The sequence below is a fragment of the Hemitrygon akajei genome, chromosome 7 (assembly GCF_048418815.1).
Source record: "Hemitrygon akajei chromosome 7, sHemAka1.3, whole genome shotgun sequence".
Lineage (NCBI taxonomy): Eukaryota > Metazoa > Chordata > Chondrichthyes > Myliobatiformes > Dasyatidae > Hemitrygon > Hemitrygon akajei.
Genome location: NC_133130.1, coordinates 48,423,325 through 48,436,499, shown reverse-complemented (window position 1 = coordinate 48,436,499; position 13,175 = coordinate 48,423,325). Strand labels below are relative to the sequence as shown.

Here is a 13,175-nt window from a genome sequence, read left to right as displayed (position 1 = left end):
ATCTTTTGTGATGTTTCTAAGGCATGAAATGTGAGCACTGTTCAATTCAAACCTTCTTTATTCCCTTTGTTTCAAGTAACAGCATCAAGTCCTCCCATTTGAGGGATTAAGTGTGATTCTTAAAACCTTCAATCTCACCTCAACAATGTACCTCAGTCTCTGTACCAGGAAGCTCTTCAATAGATGAAATTACCATTCTTTACGTTGTTTATTATGATCTGTCTTTTTAAAAGTACCAAAGTATTATCACAATTTGGACACAAATGTTGGAAAGAATGCTGAAATCCACTCCACAGTAGATATTTAAAAGCTTTTCTTAAGCAGACTTCCACACCCACCAAAACCATAATTTTGCATGATTTTCAGCCGAGTTCTTACTATTACAAGATATTACACAGAGGATGCAGGCACAGACCAGCAAGTTTCAGTTTACACTGCTAGGCTCACTATTTTGTGCATACAAACTGCAGGCTGGTAGATTGCATATGCCATCTGAACCTAAGCCTTTCTAACACAGTCTGAAGATCACATTTCAAATCTTCCAGGATCTGATAGGTTGATAGTTGTGTAGAACTATCAACTGAAGAAGGGAAAAGGGCAGTGCAAATGAACCTAAAATACTTGTGTTACATACAATTATGATTTAATTAAAAGTGATATTTCATTAAGCCTTGCAGATCTTACAATTGGGAAATGCTATGCAAAACTTTTTAAAAACTTTATGGAATGTGGGCATCATTGGTGAGGCCAGCATTTATTACTCAACCCCAACTGCCCTCAACAGGGTGATGTGGAATTCCCATTTTGACCTGCTGCTGCCTTTCAAACTACAAAGTTATTACTTTCTAAATAAAGTAAGAGTATTTCATGTATCTTACATTGCCATATTAAAATTCTCACTCATGGGAAAAAGTTTACAAATGATTAATCGTTGTGTGACCGTACTTCTCTTATTACACGTAACTATTTTTGGTTCCAGTGTAATATTCAACAGCATTTTTGGGGTATCCTCATACTTTTATGTTCCTAAGGTATTCAACTACAATTGTTTGAGACCCATTTTGATTTTTTGATTTCAATAAATCTATGCATTAAAACTGTCAGAAATAATGTAATAATGTTGCAGGATGATAGGTATATATCTACACCCCTCTTCCCCTTCTTATCATGAATCTCTGGGTATCATCAAGAGATATCTTCTGAATTTTCCTGTCTTTTTTTAATTATCCTTCAAAATATGGTATGGCCTTTCTTTTTCTTTTTTTGAGGAAAAACAAACCATGTTGGGTTCAATTGCATGATTTATGACATTGTGTAAAACTTTTAATCCTCTTGGCCTGATGAGGCTGAAGGTATCTTGTGAAGCATTAGCAAACACTAGATAAAGTGACAATTGCCTCCCGGACTTCTCTGGATTTGGCCATAGCCATAAAGTTGAAAATTAAATGGTCAATAAGGCAGAAAGCAAATAGATGTGAGAGCAAGTCATGTGGCCTCCCAAGCCTACTCTGCCATTCAATAACTCCAATGTCAACTCCACTTTCTTATCTGTTTGCTTGAACTCATGGAGTCAAAAATTTATCTACCAAGACTTAAAAGTACTCAGTGACTTAGCCCTTGCAGCTGTCAGCTGTATGGAGACATATAACCAAATAACCATATAACAATTACAGCACGGAAACAGGCCATCTTGGCCCTTCTAGTCCATGCCGAACGCTTACTCTCACCTAGTCCCACCGACTTGCACTCAGCCCATAATCCTCCATTCCTTTCCTGTCCATATACCTATCTAATTTTTTTTTTAAATGACAATATTGAACCTGCCTCTACCACTTCTACTGGAAGCTCGTTCCACACAGCTACCACTCTCTGAGTAAAGAAGATCCCCCTCATGTTTCCCCTAAACTTTTGCCCCTTAACTCTCAACTCATGTCCTCTTTTTTGAATCTCCCCTACTCTCAATGGAAAAAGCCTATCCACGTCAACTCTATCTATCCCCCTCATAATTTTAAATACCTCTATTAAGTCCCCCCTCAACCTTCTATGCTCCAAAGAATAAAGACCTAACTTATTCAACCTTTTTCTGTAACTTAGGTGCTGAAACCCAGGTAACATTCTAGTAAATCTCCTCTGTACTCTGTCTATTTTGTTGACATCTTTCCTATAATTCGGTGACCAGATATGTGTACTTTGAAGATAAATTTGCTGTGAACTTTGAACTTTTGACAACTCCAAAGAGTCACAGCCTTCTGAGGCTCCTCTCCTCCATTTATATGGCCAATAAGATGACTTCTCATTCTCCAAACTCCAACAAGTTTAAGGCCATCCTGCTTAACCTTACCTCATAGGTCAGTTATTCCAGACCAGGAATTCCTTTGTCTTCACAAAGCAAAATAAGTACAGAATAATGAAAATAGTTCAAAGCAGTTCATTTCACTAATACTAAGATTATTGTGAGTTCTTCAATGGAAGAAAAGTGACATGGAAGTTAGTCTAGATCAGACACATAACTAAATTGTCCCGAGGAACTGGTAAATCAGTTCTGTTGCTTTCAATCTACATTGAGCAAATTTCTTAACAAACTTTTCCAGAGTGAGTCCTTTAATGACAATATTGTGCTTTGCTGTCTGATCCATCCAGATTAAAAGCCAAGTAGATTATATTTGTAGCCTCTTCTCTCATATGAGAGTGCCTTAGACTAAGTAGAATGCACAAGAAGTGTGATGATGTAGAAACTGGTAATAGAATACTGTTCCACCAGACAAATGATGTCATAGAGTAAGTAAAGGTAGATAAACAAGATTAATGATCTGAAGTATCCTATTTAATCATTAACGTCACTGTCAATTTGAAGATTCCAAAAATGCATTAAAATTTACCTCCTGGGCATCGGCAATTTGTTTCTGACTGTGCTAGACAGTAACAATATCTACTGAAAAAGTATGCTGTGCTTCTATTTGCCATCATGCTTCAGATGTAGCACTCTTTCCTATAAATTAGAAGATTAAAGAATCAAATTCATTTCTAAGATATGAGCAAATAAGCTAAGATGATATTTCAATGCTTCACAGAAGAGAAGCTTTTTCAGAATATTATCTTTTCAGGTAAAGGCTGGTTTATACAGGCAAATGGACCTCATGGTTCTTGTGTAATAGGGCTATAAGTAATGAGGTGGTGTGCATGGGTTCATGATCCATGGAGGAGAAGAAGCAGTTTCTGAATCATTTACAGTAGATCTCCAGGCTCCTGTATCTTCTCCTTGACACTAATGATAACAAGAGGGCATGTCCAGAAGGGTCCTTAATAATGGATACCACTTTCTCGACACACCAGCTCTGGAAGGTTGCCTTTCGGTGGGGAGCGTTGTGCTTGCAATTGAGTCTACAATCCTCTGCAACATCTGTCCTGTTTTTTGGAACCTCCTTACCAGGTGATGATGCAACCAGTCAGAATGTTCTCCACCACGCATCTGCAAGATGCAAGAATCTGCAAGAAATCTGCAAGAATCTTTGGTGGCATACCAAATCTCCTCAAATTCCTTACAAAGTTGGACTTCTTCATGAATGCATCAATATGCAGGACCTATGATAGATTATCTGAGATGTTGACACTCAGGAGCTTAAAGCTGCTCACCTTTTCCACTGCTAACATCTCCATGAGGGCTAATGTGTTTTTATTGATGTCAGGGGACATGACGTGTGTGAAGTTATCATACCTAGAGAGAAGGTTATGAAAGAGGTGGCTGAAGAGATCGTTGAGACCTTAGTAATGATCTTTCAAGAATCCCTGGATTCAGGAATGGTTCCAAAAGACTGGAAAATTGCAAACATCACTCCACCCTTCAAGAAGGAAGAGAGGCAGAAGAAAGGAAACTATGGCCCAGTTAGTCTCACCTCAGTGATTGGGAAGATATTGGAGTTGATTAATAAGGATGAGCTCTCAGGGTACTTGGAGGCACATGATAAAATAGGCTATAGTCATCATGGTTTCCTCAAGGGAAAATCTTGCCTGACAAATCTGTTGGAATTCTTTGAAGACAAGCAGGCTAGCCAAAGGAGAATTGGTTGATGTTGGGTACTTGGATTTTCAGAATACCTTTGACAAGGTGCTACACACGAGGCTGTTTAACAAGTTATGATCCCATGGTATTACAGGAAAGATTCTAGCATGTACAAAGCAGTGTCTGATTGGCAGGAGGCAAAGATTGGGAATTTTGGGAACCTTTTCTGACTGGTTGCTGTTGACTAGTGTGTTCCACAGGGGTCTGGGTTGAGACCAATTATTTTTATGTTATATGTCAATGATTTGGATGATGGAATTGATGGTTTTGTTGCAAAGTTTGCAGATGATATGAAAGAGATGGAGGTGCAAGTACAAAGGATGTAGAGAGGCTAGAGAAAGATTCAAACAGATTAGTAGAATGGACAAAGAAATGACAGTTGGAATACGGTCTTGGGAAGTGTATGGTCATGCACTTTGGTGAAGAAATGAAAGAGCTGACTAATTTCTAAATGGAGAGAAAATACAAATAACTAAGGCGCATTGGGACTTGACAGTCCTCGTGTAGGATTCCCTAAAGGTCAATTTGCAGGTTGAGTCTGCGGTGAGGAAGACAAATGCAATGTTAGCATTCATTTCAAGAGAACTATAATATAAGAGCAAGGATGTAATGTTGAAACTTTATAAAGCACTGGTGAGGCCTCACTTGGAGTATTATGAGCAGGTTTGGGCTCCTCATCTTTGAAAGGATGTGCTGAAACCAGAGAGGGTTCAAAGGAGGATCAGATTGAATGGCTTTTCATATGAAGAGTATCTGATGGCTCTGGGGCTGTATTCATTCGTATTCAGAAGAATAAAAGGTGACCTCAATGAAATTTATTGAATGGTGAAAGGCCTTGATAGAGTGGATGTGGAGAAGATGTTTCCTATGATGGGAGAGTCTAAGACCAGAGGACACAACCTCAGAATAGAGGGGTGTTCTTTTAAAATGGAGATGAGGAGGGATTTCTTAAACCAGAGAGTGGTGAAGCTGAGGAATTCTTTGCCATAGGCAACTGTGGAGGCCAAGTCTTCTTGTATGTTAATGGCAGAGGTTGATAGACTCTTGATTGGTCAGGGCATGAAGGGATGTGGGGAGAAGACAGGAGATTGGGCCTGAGAAGAAAATTGATGAGCCCTGATGAAATAGCGGAGCAGACTTGATAGGCCAAATGACCTAATTCTGCTCCTATATCTTATGGTCTTATGGTCTTATGCTGTTATCTCGACATCCCCCTGAAATCCACAATCAATTACTTGATTTTGTTGATATTGCATGCAAGGTTGTTTGGTGACAACACTCAACAGCCAATCTTTCTCACTCGTCTACACTTCCTCATTGCAATTTGAGATGTTACCAAGAAAAGTGATATCATGTGTGAATTTATAGATGGCACTTGAACTGTGTATAAGCACACCATTTTAGTGTGGAAAGCAGAAGGCTAATCCTTGAGATACACCTGAGATGACTGTCAGCGAGGAGGATATGTTATGGCCAATTCATACTTACTGTGGTTCTTCTCTGATGAAGAAAAGGATCCATTCGCAGGAGATTCAGAGGCCCAGGTTTCGAAGCAGTCCTCACCACTGGTGCTGAGGCCTTAGTTTCTGCCTGTATCCCAGGAGTACAGTAGGTAATCGAACGAGCCAAAATGCGGGCGTGGGTGATACTGTAAATGTTTTGAATGGTGCTGTTGCATTGATTGAATTTGTTGTCTCCTCTGGTCCTGCCGGCGATGTGTTGCCAGTAGCTTGTCAGAGACTTCTTCAAGTTGTTCTGGCTGAGGTCTCCCCCAATGATTGGGATGGCGTCAGGGTACACTCTTGGCTGTTTACCGAGATTAGGCTGTAGAGAAGTTGCAATACTCGCTTTCAAAGTAAAAGTAAATAGAAATCCAAAGTAATTAATTACCTCTGACTTGAAATATAATTTATTTATTTATTTTAGCAGTGAAAATGCCCTGTTTCTAATATGTATTTCCAGTGCTATCACAATATAGAAGGTGTAGCATGAAGAGAGTGGTTTAGATTTTAGATAATCTGTAACTTTTGTGAAAGTAACGTGCTGGCAGTAACCATTGGAAGTATTTATTTTTGAAATGAGGTGTTTAAAACCAGAGCGCACTGACTTGCATGGAGTGAACTCAAGGTTCAAAAACACAAAATCTCATTAAAAGTTGAAAATGTGTTAATGTATTACAAGTGGCAATGGGAAACCTGAGACCAGTAGATGGAATGAATGTGTGTGCTACTGCATGGAATAGAACGCTTCAGCTTCATAATTGCATGCTATTTAGAAAAGTGTCACTTGGAAAAGTGCGAGCTGAATTAAAAATATAACCGTGCTATTTAAGTCTAACTTAAAACTGCTTTGTTTTCTGGGAATGGTCTCCAGTTATAGAGTTACAGGTTTGGATCTTAGGTGTACTATTTCCAGCATTATTAGTGTTGTCGGGGAAAGAATTGTAAGGACTAGTAACTAGTAAATAGTGATGTGGATTGTGCTAGGGTGGAAATGGAACTGCAGACAAAGCCTAGAAGAAGTGATGACATCCACAGTTTCAGGAGTTTTTTTTTAAATTTATGTTATAGCATTCACCCATTGTTGTAATAGAAATTTGGATTTACTGTTAGACCTGTGGATAATCACTTTACTCTGTAATCAGGGCCTAGTCCATTATTTAATTAAGTCTCCCTGGAGGAACCATGTTGTCATCAAAGTGTAGCTTTACTAGTATTCTTATCAACTGGTGGACGGGGTCCAGGCAGCTACAGGTTGCAGCTGATTTGGGAAATCGATTGGCTAACTAATGTTAGTTAAGACATAGATACGGGAGCTAGCATTACAGACACCATAAGGCATGTCCAAAGCAGAAAAAGGGAAGCCAGTGAAAACCGTGGAAGTAGTGTGGGAATTGGAAATTACCCTCATACAAACGGCAGCACACCATAACCATAAATTGATACAAAAAAATGATAAAGTAGGGTTACAATCCAGAAGGAACAATCTCTGAACAAATTACTCGGTGGAAGGGACAAGAGATGGACAAATATGAAAAGGCTATAGTAATAGTTAACAGCATCATTGCACCAGAGAATAGGGATCGCCAAACAAGCTCAGAAACCCTCGATTTCAGGGCAAATGGTAGGTAGTGTAGGTAGTCTACCTGTGTCCCCAGAACATGATGTAGATTGGGATGATTTGGCTGATGCAGCTGATGATAATGGGACTCCTAATACTCTTGGTTTCACTCACATACCATAAGACCATAATGGGATTCACATCCTCCACTCTATAACAAAGCAGCAATGTGTTTCTCAGAACTAGCAGCCCTCCAGGTTGCCCAGGATACATAGGGAATAGTGCTACAGAGTCCAGCATGGAAGAATCTTTTATAGCAACAGAGAAATATATGTTGCTAAATGAATTGCCTACTATCAAACATAAAGACAGTAATGTTTTTTTGACAAAAGGTTTAAGAGTTAAGGGAGGCACACCATCTGACTTTTGATGTACACATCCTTTTAAAGGCTCAAATGCTTGGCAGGTCTGGTCATTGTTGCCCGACAATATCCAAAGTAAAAATTCGCTTAAAGGGAGAAGAATACTGGAGGACTTTAATGAGGCAGTTAAGAATGCGATAGGTAAAGAACAGGAGAATTGGACCAAGATTAATTAAACAAGAGCCGAAAGAGAAAGTCAAGGATTAGGTTGAGCAAAAATATCAGGCATATGATCAACATGGTGGTCTAAATGGGTCTAAGCGGGATGGTGACATCTTCGTACAACTTCTGAAAGATGCATGGTCCCATTTCTGACTCGGATAATAAAAATGGGGCTACCCATTGGCCATTCGATCAATCAAACACTTAACTGGGCAATGAGAGCAGAAGCAAAGAGGGGAGAAACAGGAGAAGGTGTAGCCATAGTGGCAGGTGTAATATAGGACAGACGAGGCAAAGTCAAACGTTTCAGGTGTGGAAGAAGAGGGCATATGGCCCAGGACTGTAAGGACAGGGGAAAGGCCAAGTTAAGTGCAGTTGCTGCGGGAAGACATGGCATAGTCAGGACAAGTATTGGTCGAAAGGCAGAGGGAAGTGTGACAAGAGCCACGGAAACAGCAAGCTGAGAATCACCACTTTATATGAAGCAGTAGCATAGTGAGACCTGTTTTCCAGATCTCTGCACACGAGGTAAAATGTACCCTGATGAAATGACTAGTACCGGCTCTGTTAGGGGTCTGGCAGTGCACTATGTTGGTAGACACTGGGGCCTCATATTGAAAACAAATCTCTACTTACCCATTACTAGTAAAACTACAATGGCCTTGTTCAGGTGACACCTGCTGGGATAAAGGGCCCGTCATACCCTCCCCATTGACAGAAACTCACTAAAATTGAAGCAGAGGTTGCAAGGATAAAGATAGTTACAGAACTATAGCAACAAAGACTGATCCAGTTAACCATTTACCATACGAAGGCCCTGATCTGGCCAGTACCCAAGCCAGACTGATCCTACCAGCTAACCAGTGATTATACCTATTGTGTATTTAATATGTCTGTAATATCTGCACCTGGACTCTGGGTGAAACCTATGGACCAGGTGCTGCTAGGGTGCAACACATCTGGAAGAAAGGTATCAGAGCTGTCAGAACCACTTCCTGCAGTCCCGGAGTCAACTCCTACAACCACCACGGAGGAGGCCCCAGAACCTGAGATTGTTTCACAGCAACAAGTCTTTCCTATTAAGCAGAGCGATCGGCTTCACCAGGAAAGACATTATCCCACAAGGATAAGAAATCCTCCACAGCAATTACACTTCTCGGCCTGAATGAGACAATTTAAAATGTACTATGCTGTGGATATCTCTATGGTAGTTATATTATATAAGTGTGTGTGTGTGTGTGTGTGTGTGTGTGTGTGTGTGTGTGTGTGTGTGTGTGTGTGTGTGTGTGTGTGTGTGTGTGTGTGTGTGTGTGTGTGTGTGTGTGTGTGTGTGTGTGTGTGTGTGTGTGTGTGTTGCATATTTAATATTTCAGGAATATTTGAATAATATTGTAAAGATATTGATTGATTAAGCATTCTTGTTTTATACATTATGCTCATCTCTGTGTTTTTCTTTTAATTAGTTTCATGTTTTAGTGTTACAGAACATAACAAACAATTCCAATCAAAGAACAAATACGCTGCTCGAAATATCCTATGGTGGTGAACCCATCCATCATTTTAAATGGCCTGAGGCCAGAACAGGCTTTTTCTACTGTCTTAGATATTGTGAATGGTTTTTAGTCAATTCCAGTACATCCCTTTAATCAGGATAAGTTAGACTTTACCAACCAGGGACAGCAGTATACTTGTACAAGGCCACCTCAGGCTTTCCATAAAAGCCCAGTCATTTTCCACCAATGTTTGTCTAATATAGTCAGCTGTGTTCCTTTGGCTGGTACCAGTGGCAGTATTCTGCAAGATGTGCATGACATTCTAATTGCATAACTGGTAGACACAGAGCAAACCAGGTGGTTTTGAGGATTTCACAGGAAAAAGAAAATGTGAGACTAATCCCTCTAAGGTACAGTTTGGACAGTGTGAAGTAGTATATTTGGGACACAAGATTAGACAGTGTGAGAAAGGAATACCCAAGGAACATAAAGAAGCAATTCTAGAACTCTCCCCCTCCCCCTTACACTGTGAAGGGAATCTGTCAGACTTTAAGGTTCCATATATTACTGTCGCCATTTTGTAGAAAATTACACTGAGATCGCAGAACCTCTGCTGGCTCTCATAAGAGGAGGGAAACAGGACAAAGAACAGGTGGAAAGGATGCCAGGGTTAGATCAGGCCTTTTCACATTTAAGTCAAACCCTTGGTGCAGCGCCGGCTTTGGCTTGCCAGGCATGAACAGACCGTTCCATCTTTTCTGGTGATAAGAAGGGGCAGTTTCATACCTCTGTTGTATGTCAAGGACATGGTGAACAGTTCGATGTTACTCTGTAAAATGGGACCCTGTATGGAAGCAATAGGCTATGCAACTTGGGCTGTTGGAGCACCAGAACATAATACTCTGATAATTCAATAGCTATAGCTGAATGTTAATCACTGCTTCCCAGTCCTATTGGATTTAACTGTTGGAACACTAAATTTAAATTACCAGTAACAATTTAGGCCATACCAAGATTCGTCAGCAGCAACTTATGAAGAAAACACACCCATCTCACATACAGACTGAAAATCATATCTGCTCGATTAGTTGGAACTCAAAATTGTAAACAAAACATGAATGTTTAACAATCTAACGTGCAGAGAAAATTATGTTAAGTGAATTTGTCCCATCTGAAGCAATCAATTATAAATTACATCAAAGCTTCATGTTATCTTCTGAGATTATATCCGAACTTAAGAGTATAGTTTATGCCAGAGGTTCTTAACCTTTTTTATGCCATGGACCAATACCATTAAGCAAAGGGTCTGTGGACCCCAGTTTGGGTACCCTGGTTTATGCAATGCTTTGTAATAACCTGAGTCGAAACATTCTCACCTTTAACCTTTATGTGCCTGGGGCATTGCCAAATAGAAGTGCAAAATCCACTGATGTCACGTGTTAGTCCATTTGAACTGACACTTTCTCACTGGAATCGGCACTAGACCATCAACTATCTGATCAACATAGCTGATATATCTAGGGTAGACTCAATCATTGAAGAGGTTTGAAGAACCGTCGGCAAAGGTAAGTAATCTTTATTCAAATTAATAAAAACTTTTATAAATTATATTGGGTAATTATGTTTAAGTACATTTAGTATGATTTAACCTTTTATAATTTCAATATTTTTGATCAGTTATATGATTTATTTCTCTGATTGTTTGGAAGTTTAGGAATAGGTAGCAGCCTTTGACAGCAAAAGGGGATGTGTTGAATGAGAACATTAGATTTTCCTAGCTGAAATCAAGAACCATCCCACTCCTTGCAATGGCTGCAGCTGCAATGCCTCAAGATCCATTGAACAGCCAGGGACCAAAAGATTTGTGTATCTGCATGCAGGATGGGTGGGGGCTGTGGGTATGGAGGGGAATGAATGAAAGATGCAGGTCAGAACAAGCATGATCCATTCAATGACATTTGTTTGGCTGTTGGCATATTTACATGATATGTCATAACCATCTCAACAATAGTAGGAATGGTTAAAAAATTCATTGAGCCCTGCAGCAGCATTTCAGTGTGGATGTGTAAGATTTACTACCAAACGTACATTACCAGCATTTCCATGGCAGTGGTGCATGCCTATCAGCTAAGGAAAGAGCTCCCTTAAGGTTGGTACATCAAGACTACCTTAAGAAGCCAAATGACATAGTTATCGCTTGCAACATTCTTGCACCTTGCTTTAAGCAGTAGATAGGCTATCGTAAGAAATTGTGTTTTGCTTGATGCTTTGCATCTAAGTAAATGAATGTATGAAAGTGATGCTCTCTTCACAACTACTCAAATCCTAAAGATAATCTGTAAGATTTTGCTTCATTACAGTATATCTATTGGAAAAAAAGATATAACTCTTGATTGCAACTTGGAATATAAATCTGGCAGGCAGTTTGAATGATATTTATCTGATTGCTACAGAATACTGTTGTTGCTGGAAATCTGAAATGGTATGATGCCTGAAAAATTCAGCAATCCAAGCAGCGTCCACAGAGAGAGAAGCAGTATTAAAGTATTATGTTTATGGCACTTTAGCAAAACTCATATAGCACTAGAATAAGCTGATGTGCTCACTTTCCCCAGATGCTGTCTGACCTGCAGGAGATTTCCAGTACTATATGTTCTATGTTAATCCCTGTGTTAAGTTCAATGACCTTAGTCAGAATGACTGGGAGCTTATTGTGATTGACTTCAGCTTGGGTTTCTGGATTTACTTGTTATCCAGAAAAAAAAAACACAGTGTACGGGAATGTTTGATAATGATAGGATAGAGCTTGACTGTTAATGAATAGCTTTCAGTCATTCACTGTATGGGCTCAAGCATAACAAATGACAAGAATGCCCACTTGAGAGAGTTACTGAAAGACACCTGGCACCTGTGGAACTGGTGCTGAACAAGAGTCACTGCCTTTACAAGAAGAATTTGGAGAACTAATGATTAATAGCAAACAGCTAAAAGAATTTTTAATGATCAGGTACATTTGTGAGGATTGTTAAGAAATAAAAAATAAAGAGGTCTGAAGAACTAATGTTAAATATATTTTTGTCAATCTTACCTCCTTCTGAAATATCTTGATGCGTTGTTTGGAATATCACCTGTTGATGTTGCAATCTGCTCAGAAAACTAAACCATTAAGGAAAATCAAGTGAAGGAACTGGCTGGCAAGAAGATCTGATTACCTACACTTCAGAATGAATCTTGGCTTCAAGTTCTCTTGCAATATTGAGGGAGAAAGTGCTCTAAAGTGCCCTTGCTGATCATTGACTTAATCATGAGACATTTGAAGATCAAATATAATGTTAAGGGTATTAGGAAGAAATTTAAAGTTTAACCTAGTATTGTACATGAAGCCTTGAATATTGTTTAACAGTGACCCCTCAGACTTCACGCCAACTATGTGTTAGAGTGTTATTGCAGTTTATTCTCAAATACTATTGTAAATTCCAATATTATTTGATAGATCTTATTTGTTTTCTTGTCATTATTCAGAGTACACGGAGGAGCTGCAACATGAAAATTCCTCACTTGAGTGCAAGAAGGTTTTCAACAGAAGAAAAGGAAATTTGGAGAGAGTAATTAACTATTCCACTCTATATTCCAGAGGGCTTTGAGCTTTCTATCATTATCCTCACTGGGAAACTTTTCCTCATTGTAGATCCACCTATCACTGTGCCAAAGTGCCTGTAACGTGAAAGTCAAACACATATATCTGACTTAAAAGCCTGTTTCATGTAAGCAGAAGTGATACTGGTTCATATTCAATGAAGAGTTGACACATTTTCCAAAGCTTTTGGTGTCTCTTAGAATTATCTAGAGTACTCTGTTATACCCCAACTCCCAAAATGTACTAAAATTAACAGTGAATTAATGGAAGATTTTATGCCATATTCTACTTGCCTCTGTGGGTGTAAAACTGCAGGCATTAAAGAACACTTGCTATGCTCT

At 39.3% G+C, this 13,175-nt stretch overlaps 1 long non-coding RNA gene across 1 annotated transcript in view; it reads left to right on the top strand.

The window, feature by feature from the left end:
- Positions 1-13,175, top strand: part of LOC140729991 (uncharacterized) — a 39,387-nt gene extending 26,212 nt beyond the window's left edge. The window contains exon 4 of the long non-coding RNA XR_012099462.1: positions 12,720-13,175. This is a non-coding gene — a long non-coding RNA (uncharacterized lncRNA). The remainder of the gene's footprint in view (positions 1-12,719) is intronic.